At 28.5% G+C, this 22,889-nt stretch overlaps 1 pseudogene; it reads right to left on the bottom strand.

The window, feature by feature from the left end:
• The window catches only part of LOC130503622 (uncharacterized), a 41,613-nt pseudogene extending 26,072 nt beyond the window's left edge, over positions 1–15,541 (bottom strand).
• Between the last annotated feature and the right edge of the window lie 7,348 nt (positions 15,542–22,889).

Raw genomic sequence — 22,889 nt, 5'->3', positions numbered from 1 at the left:
ACTTGTTTGATTTTCCATATTATAGATGAGTCAATGATTTTAATAAATATTTTTAATAATATTTATATATTAGATATCAAACAGTTTTTTAAAAAATTATGATTATTGTCATCTACATAATATGATATTATTTTATCAATAGTATATAAAAATTCTTTTTATATGTCATGAACGGATTATATCTTTATTTTTGGTATCAGAAAGGTTATATAGTTTTGATTTAAGATCACTGGTTAATCAAAACTTTAAGATTTTCATAATTCTCAAACAATAATACAAATAAAGGTTTCATTGGTATGTGTTGTTAGGTTAATTTCATATATTATAAATATAACATGCATCTTTAGCACATATATAAGTTATTAAAAGAAGTAGAAATAAGATTAGAAAATAATTCTAAGAATATATTTTCAAAACAATTATGCACCAGATTTATATTTAATATTTTGCTTACGGCAGTTTTCAAATAATATTTTTATAGAATATGTGGCTTCTTATTCGGTTATGTATTAGTTTATTTTTATAGTTTGTATAATGAATAATATAACATTTGATTTTAGTTTACATGATTTTCATCTTTATCAGAATATGAATATGTAGCTATAAGACAAACAAAATTATCTATATTCTAAAGCTTCTTCCAATTATCTGAATTCATAGATGTATTTTGATTAGACCCTTAACCATGTTAATTAGTATATTATATCTAATATAAAATTAAATAAACATACAAATTTCTTTAAATTGTTTATGGAAACTATGAAGTTATATTTTAGAATGTCTTGAAATTATTTTTATATTCCTGATTATTTGTGTACAAACTAAACCTAATAATTAATATTTATTAAAATTTCCAAATAAATTTATAAAATATAAAAGGATAATTATAATAGAAATTTATTTTTATTTTTTTTATTTTATCAATTTACATAAACAATAAATTAATATCTATAAAATTTTAAAATATAGACATATATTTTATCGAAATTACATATATAAGATTAACAAACACCAGATGAAATATTAAATGCTCATAGAACAAAACAAGAGATACAATTGAAGCAGACCAGTGGAAACTTACTGACCTCTCTAATCTCATCAATGGTATGAGACTTCAACTGAATGTTTGCAGATTTTTTGAATTCAGAGACTTCAACAGTGGCTGAGGCTGTTGAATTCAGAAACTGGTAAACTTTTGCAGTCTAATGACTTTCTATCATAAACGTTTGTTAAATTAAAAGTTGGTAATAACTTTAAAAATTTTCAGGCTACCAAATGATCATCTTTCTGTTGCTCTCGCTAGCAAGAAGGATGGAAAAAGTGAAATCATAGCTGTTGCTGACGATTGGAATGATATTGGGATAACAAAGATCTCTGAATTGGTAGATATCATTGAGGTTAGCTAATTATAATTTTAATCTGATAGTACTATTATTTTGGCAAATTTTAATTATGTTTATAAACTATTTCAAACTCTCTTTAATAATGTAGCTCGAGCAAACGAAGATCATCTGTTCAGTTAAGGCTATTGATACAGATTGGAATTGGTTCTATTTTGGATGCAAGAAATGTTTCCATGGTACCACTTACATCAGTGGAAAGGGTGCTAAAACAGACAAACCCTTATTTCGTTATAGAACATGTCGTGCCAATGTTTCTAATGTAGAACCAAAGTAAGTTTGTTACATTTTCGAGGTAAAATATTTCATTATTTTGTTCACTGGAATAAATTTTTTTCATATAACCTTTCAGATTCAAACTCCATATGATCGTTGAGGATGACACTGGAACATGTAAACTAATGATGCTCGATACTGTTGCTAAGACTATCATTGGTTGCGAAGCTATTGATCTATGGGATGGTTCATATGAGGAGGTTACTTATCTAACATATTTTCCAATTCTTTTGTTTCCATTTCGTCAAACATATTTGTTACTTATTTTTATATATAAATTTTACAGACTGAAGATGCAGATTTTTTACCCCCGGCTGTTCTTGCTGTAGTGGGGAAATCTTTCTGTTTTGGAATAACAGAAAGTGCTGATGCCTCAGATATCTACAAAGTTTCACATTTCTGGTCAGGTGATGTCATTGAGAAAATTGAATCTCAGTCTGAGCCACTAACTCTCATGGAAGGTGTTTCCTCGAGTGTGTCATCCGGAGGGGTAACATAAATCAATTTAATAGTGATTATGTTAGTTGATATTAACTTTGATATAATTATATTTAACTGATATTTTTCCATGTTTGTAATTTAATAGTGTTTGATGATATAAGAAAAGAGCCAACCTTCATCAGATTGTGAGACACCTCTCTCTAAAAAGAAAGAAAATGATGCAGACCTAACGGAGATGACATCTACTTCAAAGAAGATTTGCTTAAACCCAATCAAGTTGGAGAAGACTAAGACCGAGTAGTCTGATGGTTTTCCAGTTTCTCTATCGTTTTTAATGCTTTCGTCTATTTCTTTGCTTTGTTATGGGATTCTTCTTTGGCTTTGTTTTTTTTACATTGTGGTTTTCAGTTGAGTTTTCATTTCAATTTGTTTCAATATAAGTTCTTTTCATTATATTATTTGAATTATCAATAATAATTTCTTAGTTTAACCAGTGATCACAGACAAAGAATCTACTTCTCTATTTTGTAACCAAACAACCTAGCATACTAAGTTCTGTACAATCATAAGAATCATTCCTACTGTCAAGTCTAAAATGCATAAGGAAGTAATGTTTACCTTAATGAATGATATAGATGGACGGAAAACTGTCTTCAATATGTAGATTTTCAATAACCTTGGTTAGACCAATGTTTCTGTAATCTGATGACATCTTTAAACTTCTTTACCACGTTACTATTTGATTATTCCCTGCATAAATCTTTAGACTATTAACTAATAATCATTTCCAAAGATCTTATTTCGCCACATATATATCATTTCCATATGTAAATAATATAAACAATATAAACAATAAACAACCATTTTGAGTATTAACTAATAATCATTACGAAAAAATTTATTTTGCCACATATATATGATTAAATATAAAATTTATTCAGTTACCATATAATATTATTCATCTTAACTATTTCCTTTAATTTAGGTAACTTTGTTAACTATCAAATCTTCAAATAAACTTAAACTAAGATTCAATAGGTTTAAGCAAAAGTCGTAAGATTGAGAGATTTCATTCTTGCAAAATACAATGAAAAGAAAACGAGCTCATGGTAATGGTTTTCCTGATGAGAACAGTCCTAATTCGCCTATTATTCAAGCGGCTACTCCAAATAATGATAACAGGAATGCTAATCCCAGTCCTAACATATCATGTGCTTCTGTACCTGTGAGATCGATTTTTAGTAGGGTTCTTCGTCAGATCGGTTCTTCACCATGTGAAGTAACTTCTTCCTCATTCAATCAGCAACAGGAACAGAGAACTTCTTCCTCATTCAATCAGCAACCGCAAAAGAGCACCAATTCCACAAGAACACCCAATCATCAACCTGTCAGGTTATTTGGTAAGATTGATCTATTTAAACTAATTTAACAAGTTTTCATACCCATATTGGCATTGATCATACTGAGAACATAATGAATTTTTATCATAGGTGTGGATTTGCTATCGAACATAAGATCAACTACACAAATGAGCAAGAGTTGTCTAACATCTCTACAATGTAAGTATAAACCATGTAGACAGTAATCCAAAATATTAGATTCCATTGACTTTACTAATGATTGATATTTTCTTTCATTTTCTGTAGATTCACATGTGCCAACCTCAAGTCCTACTTTAGTTCATATCACACATTCTAAGAGACAAATAAAGAGGCCACGTTCTATTTTGAATGACATAAGCAATATTTCTGGTGCTCTAGCTAATACTGAACATGGTTCATCGTCTGGAAAATATAAAAAGCCTACTGAAGATGATGTAATGTTTGAAGATATATTTGATGAAGGTTATATATCACAAACACAATTAGTCTACTATTTGTTATATATTACTTGCCTAACATCCTAATAAAATGTAATTGATTAATTTTTATTAGGAATCTGTGATGGGGAAGGTGAAATTGAGTTTGATTGCAGCTCCCAAGAAAGTACAGACTCTGAATATGACGAACTTGATGATAATGTAAGCGATGTAAGAGCTAATGCTTCACGAGCAACTGACCCTTTCCGACCAGATTTATTCGATGTCAGGGCTCATGCTTCACCGTCAACAGACCCTTACCGAGCAGAGCCCTTTTCTATGGCCAGAGTATTGGAACGAGGCCAAAAATCTCAATCAAAGGCAACTAAGTCAATCCGTAAAAGAAAGGAAGAAGGTAGTTTGTTTCTAATGTTATGTTTAATTGAAATTCTTTTTTCGAAAATAATTTTATATTGTTTTAAATATTATTTTTATGTTTTCAACATATAGGATATATTGATGAAGGAGATCCTACACACAAATGTGGTCATTGTGGTGCTATTATGTGGTATGGAGAACGCCTAAACAAGCGTAAGAATAGTAACAGTCCTACATTTGCTCTATGTTGTTTGCAAGGCCAAGTGCAACTCCCTTTACTCAAGGAACCACCAACTGAGTTAAAAAGGCTGATGGATGGAGATGATAAATTAAGCAAGCATTTTCAGAAAAATATCAGAGCATATAACATGGTCTTCTCCTTTACTTCACTTGGAGGGAAAGTTGATAGATCAGTCAAAAAGGGTGTAGGACCTTCTATGTTTCAACTGCAAGGTGAAAATTACCATCTGATGGGGAGCTTACAACCTAATGAGGGAAGAGATGCCAAGTTTGGCCAACTATATATAGTTGACACTGAGAATGAAGTTGATAATAGAGCAAACTGCTTGAGGTATTATGGTTCACAATGTGTTACATTCGTTTGTACTTCATATTTTGGTTCAAATATATGTTTTTAACATGATTTATGTATTCTAACATGTGATTCATAACTTACAGCAAAGAAAAAGAAAATTTCAACACTCAGAAGAAAGATAAGTTGAAACCCGAAATTATTGACCTTTTGATCAAGATGTTAGATAAAGTCAACCCCTATGTCAAGCAGTTTAGATCAGCTAAGGACCGTTTCAAGACTGATCCAGAGGAGGCATTTCATATGAGGATTGTCAGCAACCGTATAAATGATGGAAGGACATATAATACCCCAACTGCATCTGAAGTCGCTGCACTCATCCCTGGAGATTTTAATCTGGAGATGGATAACAGAGATATTGTTCTTCAGCAAAAACAGGAAAGCTAAAGAGGATAAACGAAATACATGCTTCCTATCTTGCACTTCAGTATCCTCTATTGTTTACTTATGGAGAAGATGGATTCAGATTGGGTATAAAGAAAGGTGTCACTGCAGCAACCAAAAAACTTAAGAAGCCTAATATCAGTATGAGACAGTTCTTTGCTTATCGCCTGCATGAACGTGATAATGAATCACATAGTCTCTTACATGGCAGAAGACTTTTTCAGCAATTTCTGGTTGATGGCTATACAACTATTGAGTCTAACCGCCTACGATATCTTAAGTTCAATCAGCCTACTTTGCGATCTGATAGTTATGACTCGATAAAAGAATCAGAGAATGCTGGAAAAAGCGATTTGCATGACCAAGGCCAGGAATTCAGATTGCCAGCATCTTTCACTGGAAGTCCTAGATATATGAAAATAATTACTTGGATGCTATGACCATATGCAAACATTTTGGATTTCCAGATCTTTTTATCACCTTTACTTGCAATCCTAAATGGCCAGAGATCACAAGGTATGTTAAGCAGAGGAATCTAAAGGTTGAGGACAGACCTGACATAGTGTGTAGGATCTTCAAAATTAAACTTGATTCATTGATGGAAGATCTGACCAGAAAAAACCTTCTTGGGAAGACAGTGGCATGTAAGTTTGTTGTATACATGTGATTATTCTTTACATTAACCCGATTTAAGTTTTTTTTTATTTGTTTTTTTACAGCTATGTATACTATTGAGTTTCAGAAACGTGGCCTTCCACACGCCCATATCTTGCTGTTTTTGCATCCCACGTCGAAGCTTCCCAACACAGACGATATTGACAAGATCATATGTGCAGAAATTCCTAATAAAGAGGAAGAACCTGAATTATATGATGTGATCAAGGATACGATGATTCATGGACCATGTGGAGCTGCTAATAAGAATTCCCCTTGCATGGAGAATGGACAGTGTTCAAAGATGTATCCTAAGTCGTTCTGTGAGGAGACAACGGTTAACAAAGAAGGGTTTCCTATATATAGAAGAAGGGAGCAATCTGATTGTTTTGTTGAGAAGAATGGCGTCAAATGTGATAATCGTTTTGTCATTCCTTACAACAAGAAACTATCTCTTCGATATCGAGCTCACATTAATGTGGAATGGTGTAACCAAGCTGGTTCTATTAAGTACTTATTTAAGTACATCAACAAAGGACAAGATCGCGTTACCATGGCTGTTGAGCCTCCTGCTCATATTGTTGACAGTATGTTAGCAACTGGCGATGTGAACTTACAACCAAATGTTCAATCAAACGTTGGTAGCAACGTTGTTGAAGGAAATCTCGAAGATGGAAATGTAGAGAAGCAAAGGAATGAAATAAAAGATTTTTTTGATTGCAGGTATATATTTTACTATTATATTTTTAATTAAAATTCAATTATACGTTCATTTGTTAATAACAGATTTTATTTTTACAGATATGTGTCTTCATGTGAAGGGTCATGGATAATCTTTAAATTTCTTATTCACTATCGGTCTGTTTCAGTTGAGAAGCTTATTTTCCATTTACCCGGAAAACAGAAAATCATCTTCAAAGGAAAAGATAAAATGAAAGTGCTTGTCAGTCGTAAGCTCATTGAGAATACCATGTTCTTGGCATGGTTTGAGCTTAATAAGGTTGATGATCTTGCGAGAACTTTAACATATGTCCAGATCCCAAACTTCTTTACCTATGACAAGAAGCAGAAGAAATGGAAAAGGAGAAAAAGAGGTTTTAGCATAGGAAGGATTAACTATTCTCCTCGAAACCAGGAAGATGCTTATTTTTTGCGTGTGTTGCTGAATATTGTTAAAGGTCCTACAAGTTATGACGACATTAAAACTTATCAGGGAGTTCTTTATCCTGGATACAAGGAAGCATGTTCTGCTCGAGGGTTATTAGACGATGATCAGGAATACATTGAAGATATTTTACGGAGAAGTTTCTACAGCTCAGCTGGTGAACTGTGACAACTATTTGTAATGATGCTGATCAATAATAGTCTTCACTTGCCAGAAGTTGTATGGGAGAGTACATGGGAACACCTTTCTGAAGATATTGAGTATAACCGAAGAATATATTTCAATAGACCAGGTTATCATTTAGTACATTGAAATCGTTTTCAATCTTTATATGAAACTTTTATATGTCGTGTCTGACCTTTTTTTATTTGTTTCAGGACTCAAGTTAAATGATGAGGACAAAAAGAAATTTGCTCTACAAGAGATTGACAGCCTTTTGAGGCGTAATGGTACTTGTCTAGCTCGATTTACTTATATGCCAAAGGTTCAAGAGACAAGTCGTCGTGATTCGAATGTGTTAATACTAGATGAGCGTAACTATGATCAGCAAGATTTGTTGGCGACTCTTCAGAGAGACATTCCGAAGATGACTGGTGAGCAAAAAAAAATATTTGATGAGATCCTTGCTGCTGTTAATGAAGAAAAAGGTGGTATGTTTTTTGTTTATGGATTTGGTGGAACTGGAAAAACATTTCTCTGGAAACTACTCTCTGCAGCTATTAGATGTCGTGGAGATATAGTTTTGAATGTTGCATCAAGTGGTATTGCATCTTTGTTGCTGCAAGGAGGTAGAACTGCCCATTCATGATTTGGGATTCCACTCAATCCTGATGAATTTTCATCATGTACAATATCTCATGGAACAGATCAAGCTAATTTAGTTAAAGAGTCTTCACTTATCATATGGGACGAAGCACCAATGATGAGCAAGCATTGTTTTGAAGCTTTGGATAGAAGTTTGTCTGATATTATCGGAAAGGATAGCCAAAACCCATTTGGTGGAAAGGTGGTTGTATTTGGAGGTGATTTTAGGCAAGTTCTCCCTGTTATAAATGGAGCAGGGAGAGCTGAAATTGTGATGGCGGCACTGAATTCATCATACCTGTGGGAACACTGCAAAGTACTAAAGCTCACAAAGAACATGAGATTGTTATCTGGATCTTTATCGCCAGAAGAAGCAGATGAGCTTAAAGAGTTTTCAGAGTGGATATTAAATATTGGTGATGGTAAAGTTAATGAACCAAACGATGGGGAAGTAGAGATAGAAATTCCTTTCTGAATTCTTGATTCTAGACGCTGAAGAACCTATTGAAGCTATTAGCAAAGCTGTCTATGGCGATTTTGTTTCTCTACAAGTGAACAAAGATCCTAAGTTTTTCCAGCAAAGAGCGATCCTCTGTCCAACTAATGATGACGTCAATATGATTAACGAGTATATGTTAGATAAGATGGAAGGTGAAATTACATACTCTATTCTGCGCAATTTGTGTATTTTGACATGTAAAATGATGAACTAAGTTTTGTCTTCGATTATTGCAGGTGAAGAAAAGATCTACCTAAGTGAAGATAGCATTGAACCTTCTGATACAAGTTCTGTTAATAACGAAGCATTGGATTCTGATTTTCTGAATAAGATCAAGGTTTCTGGTTTGCCAAACCATAGTCTTCGTCTCAAGATCGGCTGTCCTGTTATGGTTCTACGAAACATTCAGCCCACTGTAGGCTTAATGAATGGAACAAGACTTCAGATCACAGAACTCATGGATTTTATGGTCGGGGCTCGGATATTAACTGGAGAGAAGGTTGGGGAAATTGTTTACATTCCGAGAATATTGATTCAACCATCAGACACCAGGTTACCATTTAAAATGCGTAGAAGACAATTTCCTATAGCTGTGGCTTTTGCAATGACAATAAATAAAAGTCAAGGTCAATCACTATCTGAAGTTGGTCTCTTTCTACCAAGACCTGTGTTTTCACATGGACAGCTATACGTGGCAATTTCCAGGGTGACATCAAAGAAAGGATTGAAAATTTTGATTGTAGACAAAGATGGCAAGCCTCAGCGAAAAACTATGAATGTTGTCTTTAAACAAGTTTTCAACAACCTAGAAGTGAATGGAGCATGAAGAGGTATTTATTTTATATTTTATCCATTAAGACTATTTGTTTCTAACGTTAAGAATGTTGTAGGTCTTGAAGCTCTACTTTCGGATGTGATCTGAGGATGCCCATAACGTGAAATAAAGAAAAGGAGTGAAGTTTTTTAAATTGTTTACAATTTGGGATTTTTGAATCTACAAGTTTACTATTTTTTTCTTTTGTTTTCTTTTCAATGTGCTACTGCTTCCTAATTTGATAAAATTTGCTGGGAAATTTTTTTGCCTAAACACATAAAACAATCAATCAACAATGGCATCATAAAGTACCATATTTCTATCAACACTATCAAACAAACTCCGGGTTCATATCCTACCTACCAGTTTCAGTTCCAAGCCTAATTACTACAATTTTATAAAATCTATTACTTATGTACTTACTTGCTTCTGTATTGCATACTGTTATGTCTCTTTCCCATGTGTTTCTTCTGAATCAAGCTTTGCCTTAAAATTTCCCACTCCACATACTACAGAATAATTGTATAATTTCATATCTTGAATCATTCTAATCTAGCTTTTACTCAAGTAAGCAAATACTCAATTAAAACAATAAAGCAAAAGTTCTCTCTTTCAATGGTACCTGATAATTTCTAGAAAATATTTAGTGGATAAATTATTCCTTCTGCTTGTGAGGAATGTAGTCGTGCCCTCTGAAACAAAAGTGAAACCACATGAAAAAGTATCCGATTCAGAAAGAAAATCAAATTGTCATAAGCAACTTTCGTAATACTTGGAATTTTGAACTTTAACAAACAGATCCGAAAAGTTGAATCAGACACGGAGACCAAAGTCATCGTTATTAACATCAAGCTTTCAGATTGTACAGGAAATACATTTATGAAATTAGACTTGTGTAAAGATCGATCTTTAATCTACGTAATCTGAATAATAGAGCTATACAGATTCACCTGAAGAGATCGAAGAAGGTGAGCTCTTCCGTGGATCTGGTAAGTTGGAAGGGTCGATTTTTTGGGTTTTTCTTTGATTTGGTACCCTCGATTTTCACTTCTTCAAACAATATTTTGGATCTGTTTTCTTGCAGAACCTCTTTTGTTAAAAAACCAACCCCGATCTTAACTTCTTATTATCTGGTTCTACTCTTTGCAAAAACCGAGAGAGAGAGAGAGAGAGAGAGAGAGAGAGAGAGAGAGAGAGAGAGAGAGAGAGAGAGAGAGAGAGAGAGAGAGAGAGAGCAACCGACAGTTTCGAGGTTTGAAGAAAATCAAGTTACGTCTGTTAGGTTTCCCGGAAAAAAAAAGAGGATAATGGGTTCAATATTGGGCTAATATTAGGGCCACGAGTTATTCATATAATTAACCCAAACCATTATGTATATTACCAATGTTATAAATCTAAATATCCTAAGCTAATTTTTTTATTAAGATAGATAATAATTTTTCCAATATCTTTTATTTTACAATTTTTTCAAAGTTTATTAATATTTGTTCGATTGTTGTAATGAATACTAAATATCCTTTACATGTTAAATTGATGCCACAAAAAAATACTAAATAATAAAATGACATATAATCAATTCTTTTTAAAACTTCATTTTATTTTTAATAACATTCAAACATATATAAACACTCACATATAAATTGATGCCACCAAAAAATACTAAATAATAAAATGACATATAATTAATGCTTTTTAAAACTTCATTTTATTTTTAATAACATTCAAACATATATAAACACTCACACAGTCGCAAAAAAAACAAAACACAAATAGAGTTTAACCGAATGCGTGTACAATCACAAATAAAAACTCCTAACTTAATCAATGTAAACAGTCAAATATTAAAACTACATCATTTACTATTGAGAGAATACAAAAATTAATCAAAAATTTAATACCCGCCCGGTCGGACGGGTCAAGATCTAGTTCTCCTTTTAATACTTGTTTGATTTTCCATATTATAGATGAGTCAATGATTTTAATAAATATTTTTAATAATATTTATATATTAGATATCAAACAGTTTTTTAAAAAATTATGATTATTGTCATCTACATAATATGATATTATTTTATCAATAGTATATAAAAATTCTTTTTATATGTCATGAACGGATTATATCTTTATTTTTGGTATCAGAAAGGTTATATAGTTTTGATTTAAGATCACTGGTTAATCAAAACTTTAAGATTTTCATAATTCTCAAACAATAATACAAATAAAGGTTTCATTGGTATGTGTTGTTAGGTTAATTTCATATATTATAAATATAACATGCATCTTTAGCACATATATAAGTTATTAAAAGAAGTAGAAATAAGATTAGAAAATAATTCTAAGAATATATTTTCAAAACAATTATGCACCAGATTTATATTTAATATTTTGCTTACGGCAGTTTTCAAATAATATTTTTATAGAATATGTGGCTTCTTATTCGGTTATGTATTAGTTTATTTTATAGTTTGTATAATGAATAATATAACATTTGATTTTAGTTTACATGATTTTCATCTTTATCAGAATATGAATATGTAGCTATAAGACAAACAAAATTATCTATATTCTAAAGCTTCTTCCAATTATCTGAATTCATAGATGTATTTTGATTAGACCCTTAACCATGTTAATTAGTATATTATATCTAATATAAAATTAAATAAACATACAAATTTCTTTAAATTGTTTATGGAAACTATGAAGTTATATTTTAGAATGTCTTGAAATTATTTTTATATTCCTGATTATTTGTGTACAAAACTAAACCTAATAATTAATATTTATTAAAATTTCCAAATAAATTTATATTATATCTAAGTAATATAATAGAATATTTTCAAATTTTGTATTTTCTGAATTTACCATAAATACTAGATAATATCACAACTCATATACGATAGTTTATCTTTTTAATTTGTAATTTTTCATAATTATGAAATAAATGTGTTAAAATGGTTAATATATTGTAATAAAATTTAATGTTATTCTTACATTATTAAACTATCAAAAAGATTCATTGATTTTTATCAAAAATTAATTTATCGAAATTGTTATAAATTTCAATTATATAGAAAACTTATTATAATAATATTGAAATGAACTTTATTCCGTGATATCTCCGAAAGTTATCTAGTAATATTTATTTGGCATAGGGCATAAAAATATCTTGGAAAGGCTCTGTTGATTAACATGGAAAGTGGCAGAAACACCGGCGCCTTGGGAATGTATAATCGCAAGTAGCACGTAATGCTTTCTCGGTTTCGCAAATCTTCCGGCATTCATTATCTTTCATACAATTTTTGCTCCCAGAATTAGGCTGCCTCTTGCATGACTTCTGCCCTTCCACAATTGTTGGTGCTTCTTTATATATATATTATTTATGCACAAATATGTCAGGATTGATTATCAAATAATCTGAAATTTAATAAATAATATAATTTGCCATGTATATAATAAAGTCAATACTTACCAAAAGCAGAAAATATAATAAGAACAACGAAGAGGAAGGTGATGATGGAAGCAAACTTAGCCATGCTATATTTTACTTTTTTAATTCTTCTCTTTTCTTTTTTTTTTAATTTGAAAGTATATTATGTGTATTGTACGAGGAACTGACCCTAAGATGAATTTCTATTTATAATGACACGATGGCTAGTATAATCTTTTAATTTTCATCCTACAATAAAGTTTAACCACAAGAATTGAAACACACATCTATGATTTAGGTAATTAGAGGAAATTCTTAAACTTAAAATAGGTAAAATAGGCGAGAGAAAAGGCTTACCAAGAGATTAAAAAAATTGTTTGTGATTGGACACTACATCCTAAAAACAATCATCTACCCACAGCAAATTCATATGGAATCTCCATCCTTCAGATATATAATTTTATCACTAATGAAAGATTTCAAATTAAGTATCATATCGAAAGTTAAACAACAAAAAAGTATAATATATAAAAAGAAGTCTAACTCTAATTAGTATAAAACTTTTTGGAAAGAAAACCAAAAGTAAATATATGCGGAATTTGCCTTTTAAACTCAAAGTGGACAATCTACTAATAGTTTTAATATATCTCAACAGATGAAAGAATCTAATTTAATTTATTACAAATCTTTATAATATTATTTGAGAAGTCACTTTTTATGTGTCACGACGGTTATTAAATAGCTATGCGTTAGTAACAATTATTTTTAGTTCTTTTTTTCTCTAAATAAAATTTATATAACTTTATAACTAAATTTGTTTTGTAAAAAACACATAAATAAGAAAAAGGGATATTTTATAAATTATAAACTTATAGTTTTTATTGATATACGAGTTTAAATTTTGTTACCTTTTATTTTTCCCAAAAACATAAATAAAAATAAAATATATATAAAATTTTAAAATATATTTAAAAATGTATATTGAAACAACTTCACAAAAATTGAAAAAATAAAATAATTTAGTCATTCTTTTATATAAGATAATAGTTCTTTATTTTGAATGTTTTATCAAATGATTAATTATAAAATGTTTTGTAAAAAAATTAACTCATCATCTAATTTCACATGTTTCAAAAAAATATTAATTACATAGATGATATTAATGTAAAAAATTATACCTAAATACCATTATTGATAATTATTTTGTTTCTCTTTTTAATAAAAATTTAATTAGCTTTTTTAACTTTAATTTCTTTTTTTTCATCAAAGCTTAAACTTCCTTTTCACAAAAGAACATAAATAATACAAGTAAATATTTATAAAATATAAAAGGATAGATTATATAGAGAGAAATTTATTTTTATTTTTCTTTATATTTATCAAAAAACATAAACAATAAATTAATATCTATAAAATTTTAAAATATAGACATATATTTTATCGAAATTACATATATAAGATTAACAAACACTAGATGAAATATTAAATGCTCATAGAACAAAACAAGAGATACAATTGAAGCAGACCAGTGGAAACTTACTGACCTCTCTAATCTCATCAATGGTATGAGACTTCAACTGAATGTTTGCAGATTTTTTGAGATTAAGCTGAATCAAGTCTTCAACTTTAACAAAACCATCACCTCTCATGTTCAATCTCAGCTCAGTAGCCATGTGTCGCAAGACTCGCGTCCTAATCAAATCCCAAAAAAAAAAATATTTCAATTTTTGACCTTAAAAATCCATACTTTAACGACATCTCGAAATCTCACTTACAAGACTCTTCCAAGCGCATCAATTTTATCTTTGCCTCCTCGACGATCATTATCTCTCTCGTTTCCTTTTCCTCTCCCGCCGCTACATCCATAAAAAAAACTAATAATCGAATCCAGACACCAAACCTCACTAAAAAAGTTGACTCATTACCTTCTGCTGGATTGAGAGAAGGAAGAGAACGCAGGTTTGCTGGAAGAACCAAGATTCGAAGCATCCATGAAAGCGTCCTCAGCCCAGCCCATCAATAAAAGAGAACACCGCGTCGTTTTAATTTCTTTCAACGGCACATTGTTCAATAGCATCGATGGTAAATGTCACCTAGTTTTGATCCGTTTGAAAGCGGGAAAGCATATTTTTCGTTTTTTATTAAGACACAGCCCACACATATGATATAATCCTTATGACAAACAATTAACAAAGATCATACATCGTCAAGTATTATTTTTCAAACCAAAATCACAATACACAGTTGGAATTTCTGATTGAGCAGAAGATGAAACGCATGTGACTAGATCAACTCAGTGCATAATACAAAATATGATTTACACTGACTGTTCCGTACTAAGAATTGAGGGTTCTACCCATGATTATAGGTTCATGTAGGCTTTAATTAACTTGATATATAAGAGACTTAATATGTAATCGAATGCAGTGATTGGTTTTGTATTAAATATATGTTTCATGCTTTAATATATTCTTTAACCATTATTCCTTGTCTATGACATAATCAGAAAAGAAAACAAACTCGATATATGTAAGATAAATATAATTTGGTTATTATTAGCTCACATTTATATATATTAATGAGAACATACTCCCTTCTCATGAAGCAACCTCATCAGTGAAGAAAGGAAATCATATGATGATTAACTAAAGAGAGAAGAACTACTCAACTATTTCCGAAGGTTTCAGAATTTTTCTCAAAGAGTATGTTTATAGTTGTCTGGCTGTTAATTCAATTCACCCTCTCTCTCTCTCTCTCTCTCTCTCTCTCTCTCTCTCTCTCTCTCTCTCTCTCTCTCTCTCTCTCTCTCTCTCTCTCTCTCTCTCTCTCTCTCTCTCTCTCTCTCTCTCTCTCTCTCTCTCTCTCTCTCTCTCTCTCTCTCTCTCTCTCTCTCTCTCTCTCTCTCTCTCTCTCTCTCTCTCTCTCAATTCCTCAATATTTCCCCTTTTTCTACTCGGATATTTGTCTTTATTTTAAACTGCTAACTTAATACATCGAGTCGAGAACCAGGACACTCGGGGACAAGGGTTTGGAAGTTCAGAAGGTGAAGGAGAGGAAGCTTTAAGAGAGTATAGACAAATAGCGTGTAAAAAACGTGGCAATCTCCATGCCTGGTTTCTAACAAAGAAATTGAAATCTAGAACAAGATGGTGCCAGGTTTTTTTTTCAATTCCTTATTTTTATCTTAGAGATGCTTTATATTTACATCGGGGACAAGGGATTGATTTTAGTTTACATGATTTCCATCTTTATCAGAATATGAATCCCCTATATATTAATTGAGAAACATTTGAAAAATTGTAACCTCAATTTTGTAATAATTAAAAAAGACCCCAATGCTTAGGTGTCATTTAATTAGATAGTCAATTACATTCAATTAAAAAATAAGTAGGTCCACATTCGATTTTTATATGTTGCTAGATACATTCGTTGGTCAAACTATATGATATGATATGATATGATATTTATAATAGAAGCATTTATGATTGTTCCGCTAGATATAATTACTATTTTATTTTATATCCTTAAATAAAACCTACGGAATTACCATAATGACTAATATATATATATGACAATTAATGTTTCTAATAATAAAGATTTGATAACAATTTATATCTCCTCCATCATTTTTTGTTTCATCCCCTATATATTAATTGAGAAACATTTGAAAAATTGTAACCTCAATTTTGTAATAATTAAAAAAGACCCAATACTTAGGTGTCATTTAATTAGATAGTCAATTACATTCAATTAAAAAATAAGTAGGTCCACATTCGATTTTTATATGTTGCTAGATACATTCGTTGGTCAAACTATATGATATGATGACATGATATGATATTTATAATAGAAGCATTTATGATTGTTCCGCTAGATATAATTACTATTTTATTTTATATCCTTAAATAAAACCTACGGAATTACCATAATGACTAATATATATATATGACAATTAATGTTTCTAATAATAAAGATTTGATAACAATTTATATCTCCTCCATCATTTTTTGTTTCATTTTATATTATTAAAATAAATTAAATAATCGAATTAGTTATAAAATTAAAATTTAGATTTTTTCGTATATGTTATATTTTGAATTTTAAAAAATGACAATAAATGACTAAAACTATTAAAATTATTATGTTAAAAATTAATGATCAATGGTTTAACACTTTTATTATAAAAAGATACACATGATTTTAAACCCACATTCGATTTTTATATGTCGCTAGATACATTTGATTTTTATATGTCGCTAGATACATTATTTGGTCAAACTATATGATATGATATGATATTTACGATAGAATCATTTATGATTGTTCCGGTAGATATAATTACTATTTTCTTTTCTTTCCTTAAATAAAACCTACAAAACTACAATAAATGACTAATATATATATATATATATATATATATGACAATTAATGTATCTAATAATATATATTTGATAACAATTTATATCTCCTCCATCATTTTTTGTTTAATTTTATATTATTAAAATAAATTAAACAATCGAATTAGCTATAAATTAAAATTTAGATATTTCGTATATGTTATATTTTGAATTTTAATAAATGACAATAAATGACTAAAACTATTAAACTATTATGTTAAAAATTAATGATCAATGGTTTAACACTTTTATTATAAAAAGATACACATATGAGTAAAAAGTATCATTTAATAATAAAACAAATAAATATATAGATTAAACTATATACCATATAAGATTACATAAATATTTTAATTTCAAAACTTTCAGTGAGTTTTCAAGAACATTTATAAATTATAAACTTATTAATTCTTTCACATTGAAAATTTTGTTATCAATGATTTAAATATTTTGTTATAAAACGATATAAATGATCATAGAACCGTATGATTGTGAAGTTTCATTTAATAAATAACTATATAAAATATAATATATAAAATATATTATTCTTAGAAAAGTAAATTGGTCCATCTTAACTTATATTACACTTTTTATTAAACTAACTATCGAATTGATAAATAATGTACAAAAACAATCTCGCACTTTCCTTAAATAAAAGCTATGAAAATACCTAATATAATTAACGTATATATGAAAATTAATTATTATGAATAGTGAATATTTGATAGCAATTTTTGTATCTTAGTTTTTTTTATTTTATATTATTAAAAGATATTAAAATCACATTAACTATATAATAAAAACATTTAGATTTTTTCTTATATGTTATTTTTTGAATTTTTCAAAACGTTTATAAATTATTAGAAATTTGAATATATCACTTTGAAAATTTTGTGATCAATAGCTTAATTTGTTTTGTTATAATAAGATAAAAATAATTATAAAATTGTATTAACATGAATTTTTATTTTATAAATATTCAAATTAAATAATATATATATATATATATATATTGGATGCATCAATTTTATTCGTTGAGTTGAAAGCTTTCAAAACTATGTGGAAGACTAAAGTCAAAGTAATTCAATTTTGGAAATAATAAGATGATGGTTCTAAAATCATTAAAATAGTTCTCAATGATGTGAAAGTTAAATATTAAAAAATTGTAAAACATGTTTTTGTAATAAAAATGACTTATTGACCATATTACAGTTTTTATAGATATAAACATGGTGATAAAAAATTTAAGCTCAAATTGATCAGACTCATCATAAATTCAAAATAGAATAAGTACACAATTACAATTACAAATGTTCAGCCCGACATATCTCCTATATACAGTATAACATCTTTAAATTAATAATCAATAAATTAATATACACTAAAAATCTATATAAATTAATATAATTTTATAATCCCAAATTGAGTTTTTGGTTCAGTTAGTATATCGATAAATTAATAATCTCTATAAATTAATAAAAATTTATAATTTTGGTGTAGTCCCAAAATTATTAATTTATAGAGGTTTCATTGTATATATATATTAAAGGAGAAACATTTTAAGAAATTTATTCACACTATAATGGAATGTGGCAGTCTCACAATTATTTAAGAATGAACATTCACACTCTAATAATTTTTTTCACACTCTACATAAATGTGTTCAAACTATGTATTTTATGTTTTATTTTAATATAAAATTCACATGTAAGGTTCCAAAAATATGAATTTAAAATCCAATTCTACGATAGGATATTAATATATGATAAAAAACAATCCAAAACCAACTAATATTCAAATTAGGACTGTTCAATATGCTAAACCGAAGAGTATCGAACCGAACAGAAATAGATAATATGGTTTTGTTTTGGTATATACCGTCGTAACCAAATGGATGTAATTTAGAAAAACCGTAGGATTTGGATATGGTTTGATTTATAACCGATTAAACTGAAACATGTAAATATGTATATATTTATAACGACGCATGAATATCTATTTGTTATATGAGTTGAACCATAATTATAATTTGTAAATCACTTGAATCACTTGAATTATAATTAAGTAACAATTTACTGCAACTGAGGCTTCTTATTTTTAGTCTTTCTTTTTTGATATTTTTGCTTTATTTTAACAATAACTAAATTGAAGTAAAGATTATAAATTTGATCAACAATTAGTTGAAATTCTTTACAACTTTTTTTTTCTTTAAACAAACAGAACTGTGTTCAATCGAAAACATATTAATTTGATGAACACTAAATATGGAAGAATATAAAAGCTTTTATTTCATGCTTCAGTTTTGTCTTTTATTTTTATTTTCAAAATTTAGAGCTTTGATATTAATTCTAGATTTGATTATTTTATTAGATGATAGAAGCATTTTTTGTTTTTTATTATTTTATTTAAATATATAATATTTTTTAATAAATGACTTTTTGACAACATGACCTAAAATTCGTATAATATATAATATGATCTCAAACTAAATAATTATTTTTTGGTATAAAAACGAATAAACTGAAAACCGACGGTATATAAGCCAAATCGAACCGAAGTAAATATGGATTTAGAATAGTAGTTATATTTTACTAACCGAAATACAATAAAAACCGAACATAACCGAAACCAACCTGATATCTGGATTGAGTACTCCTAATATAAATGAAACCGAACTATTGTTTCATTCTCCAAAACATAATAAAAATAACAACTTCATCCCGCGTAAGGCGCGGGTCTTATCCTAGTATGTAGCTATAAGACAAACAAAATTATCTATATTCTAAAGCTTCTTCCAATTATCTGAATTCATAGATGTATTTTGATTAGACCCTTGACCATGTTAATTAGTATATTATATCTAATATAAAATTAAATAAACATACAAATTTCTTTAAATTGTTTATGGAAACTATGAAGTTATATTTTAGAATGTCTTGAAATTATTTTTATATTGCTGATTATTTGTGTACAAAACTAAACCTAATAATTAATATTTATTAAAATTTCCAAATAAATTTATATTATATCTAAGTAATATAATAGAATATTTTCAAATTTTGTATTTTCTGAATTTACCATAAATACTAGATAATATCACAACTCATATATGATAGTTTATCTTTTTAATTTGTAATTTTTCATAATTATGAAATATATGTGTTAAAATGGTTAATATATTGTAATAAAATTTAATGTTATTCTTACATTATTAAACTATCAAAAAGATTCGTTGATTTTTATCAAAAAATTAATTTATCGAAATTGTTATAAATTTCAATTATATAGAAAACTTATTATAATAATATTGAAATGAACTTTATTCCGCGATATCTCAGAAAGTTATCTAGTAATATTTATTTGGCATAGGGCATAAAAATGTCTTGGAAAGGCTCTGTTGATTAACATGGAAAGTGGCAGAAACACCGGCGCCTTGGGAATGTATAATCGCAAGTAGCACGTAATGCTTTCTCGGTTTCGCAAATCTTCCGGCATTCATTATCCTTCATACAATTTTTGCTCCCAGAATTAGGCTGCCTCTTACATGACTTCTGCCCTTCCACAATTGTTGGTGCTTCTTTATATATATATTATTTATGCACAAATATGTCAGGATTGATTATCAAATAATCTGAAATTTAATAAATAATATAATTTGCCATGTATATAATAAAGTCAATACTTACCAAAAGCAGAAAAGATAATAAGAACAACGAAGAGGAAGGTGATGATGGAAGCAAACTTAGCCATGCTATATTTTACTTTTTTACTTCTTTTCTTTTCTTTTTTTTTTTAATTTGAAGGTATGTTATGTGTATTGTTTGAGGAACTGAGCCTAAGATGAATTTCTATTTATAATGACACGATGGCTAGTATAGTCTTTTAATTTTCATCCTACAATAAAGTTTAACCACAAGAATTGAAACACACATCTATGATTTAGGTAATTAGAGGCAATTCTTAAACTTAAAATAGGTAAAATAGACGAGAGAAAAGGCTTACCAAGAGATAAAAAATTTTGTTTGTGATTGGACACTACATCCTAAAAAAAATCATCTTCCCGCAGCTGCTGAAATTCATATGAAATCTCCATCCTTAAGATAGATTTTATCACTAATGAAATATTTAAAATTAAGTATCATATCGAAAGTTAAACAAAAAAAAAGTCTAATATATTAAAAGAAGTCTAACTCTAATTAGTATAAAACTTTTTGGAAAGAAAACAAAAAGTAAATATATGCGGAATTTGCCTTTTAAACTCAAAGTGGACAATCTACAAATAGTTTTAATATATCTCAACAGATGAAAGAATCTAATTTAATTTATTACAAATCTTTATAATATTATTTGAGAAGTCACTTTTTATATGTCAGGACGGTTATTACATAGCTATCCATTAGTAACAATTATTTTTATTTCTTTTTTTCTCTTAAGAAAATTTAATAACTTTATAACTAATTTTTTTTGTCAAAACACATAAATAAGAAAAAGGAATATTTTATAAATTATAAACTTATACTTTTTATTGATAAACGAGTTTAAATTTTGTTACCTTTTATTTTCCCAAAAACATAAAAAAAAATTAAGTATCTAAAATTTTTAAAATTTATTTAAAAATGTATATTAAAAAAACATCACAAAAATTGAAAAAATGAAATAATTTATTCATTCTTTTTATATAAGATAATAGTTCTTTATTATGAATATTTTATCAAATGATTAATTATAAAATGTTTTCTCAAAGAAATTAACTCATCATCTAATTTCACATGTTTCAAGAAATATTAATTACATAGATGATATTAATGAACGAAAATTATACCTAAATACCATTATTGATAATTATTTTGTTTCTCTTTTTAATAAAAATTTAATTACCTTTTTAACTTGAATTTCTTTTTTTTCAACAAAGCTTAAACTTCCTTTTCACAAAAGAACATAAATAATATGAGTAAATATTTATAAAATATAAAAGGATAAATTATAGAGAACGAAATTTATTTTTCTTTTTCTTTATATTTATCAAAAAAAAACATAAACAACAAAGAAATATCTATAAAATTTTATAATATAGACATATATTTTATCGAAATTACATATATAAGATAATAAAAAAAAATTATCAGCCTAAGACAAAACTAAACAAAATATAATTAACAATATTTTTCTTATTTTAGTCAAGTTATAACCAAAATATGATTCATTTCAAAAGTTCATATAACTAACTATACTAAATATATAAATATTGAAACCAATCGAAATATGAACAATTAAATCAACCAGTTATTATGATTTTACTTATTATATATATATATATATGTGTGTGTGTGTGTGTGTGTGTGTGTTTAATTTTCAAATATTACAATTTATGTTTATTAAAGATGTTTCTCCACAAGCTACATTTTCCTCTACGGAACTCGAACGCAAGTTTTCTCACTTCCTTTACCTATAAACCTAATCTCATTTCCCTCCGCCGTTCGTCGTCGCTGTCTCTCAGATTGTTCCACCGAAGAAGAATCGACACAACCCACTTATATATGGTGTTTTTGACACCATTTTTATATATATGTATCCTGCTGATATTTCAGTCCTTTTATAAGTCTTCTTAATCTTTTCTTGATACTTTCAGATCTAGAAGAGGTAAAAGAGCAAAAAGAGGATGCATGAAGAAAGATGCCATTTTGGAGTGTTTTCACATGAAATCAGGTGGAGCAATCCGAAGATTGCTCTTACAATGGAGCAGGCGTCTGGTTGTTCCTGCCAGATAAGAAAACCTCCAAACTATTTCGCAAATTTTGCTCTAGCTACTATACTCTGAAGACTGCCTTATCAGTTCTACTTTTTTGGAGGACGCTAGAGC

Source organism: Raphanus sativus, chromosome 2, assembly GCF_000801105.2.
Source record: "Raphanus sativus cultivar WK10039 chromosome 2, ASM80110v3, whole genome shotgun sequence".
Taxonomy (NCBI): Eukaryota; Viridiplantae; Streptophyta; class Magnoliopsida; order Brassicales; family Brassicaceae; genus Raphanus; species Raphanus sativus.
The sequence above is the reverse complement of the archived record's forward strand: the minus strand, read 5'-3'. Positions and strand labels throughout refer to the sequence as shown.